Below are 973 nucleotides of genomic sequence, written 5' to 3' on the forward strand. Positions count from 1 at the left end.
CATCTTTCTTTTGTACACAGAGAGGTTTGGGTTCATTTATTAAATGAATGTTCTGAATGTATATCCTTGTAGGAAATAAAGCATGAGTATTTCTTGCTCTAAACAAAAAAAAAGAAGAAAGATAAAACAGCCACAGCTTTTTTCCTGCTATAGCTGAGTGTGTGTCTGTCTGTCTGTCTGTCTGTCTGTCTATTGTCTGTGTGTGTGTGTGTGTGTGTGTGTGTGTGCGTGCATGTATGTGTGTATGGTATAGATGGACCTCCTATCTTCCTCATCTTGTTCCATGACAGACAAGCATCTTTCACAAATGTGATATACCTATGCAAGTGTAGACTTCAGTGTCTGCCAAAACCCAGGAAACAAAAGCAAACTTCAGAAGGTGGACCACTGAAAAACACACCCAGACATGTTGGCCACCATCCCTAATTACAGACTCAATCTGATGAGCCTATGAACATGCCCAGTCCTGCTTCTCATAAAAGTGGTCCAATCCCTGCACCTCACCTGGGCAGCACAGTAGGGCTGATCCTGTTGATGGGAGCACAGATGATCCAGCCAGCCCTGATAAAACATGTGTAAGATATGATTGCTCAACCCCTCATCTGCCAGAAGTCAAGTTGGCAAGGGAGAGGTGCCCTATCTCCTCCTCTGCTGCTTGCCACCTTTGGTCGGTGGAAGAACTGGCCCTGAGGTCTTGGGAGTGAGAGATCTGGCCCTGTCCCTCACCAGGTACAGCACTGGGAGTACACACCCTGAACCACACCTGAGCTGGCACTGCTGGTGGAGCACAGGTGACTCTGCCCTGAGGGCATGAAAGTAGGAGCACTCACACCCCTTGTGTGCCATGCAGTGACATAAGTGAGGGAAAGCTGCCCCACCCACCACTTTATTGGGGTAGAACCCATAAAACCTCACCATCTCTACTGTTGTACCCTTCAGAACAGTCTTTATAGTCTCTATGTATATTTACTTC

Source organism: Microtus ochrogaster, chromosome 4, assembly GCF_000317375.1.
Source record: "Microtus ochrogaster isolate Prairie Vole_2 chromosome 4, MicOch1.0, whole genome shotgun sequence".
Classification (NCBI taxonomy): domain Eukaryota; kingdom Metazoa; phylum Chordata; class Mammalia; order Rodentia; family Cricetidae; genus Microtus; species Microtus ochrogaster.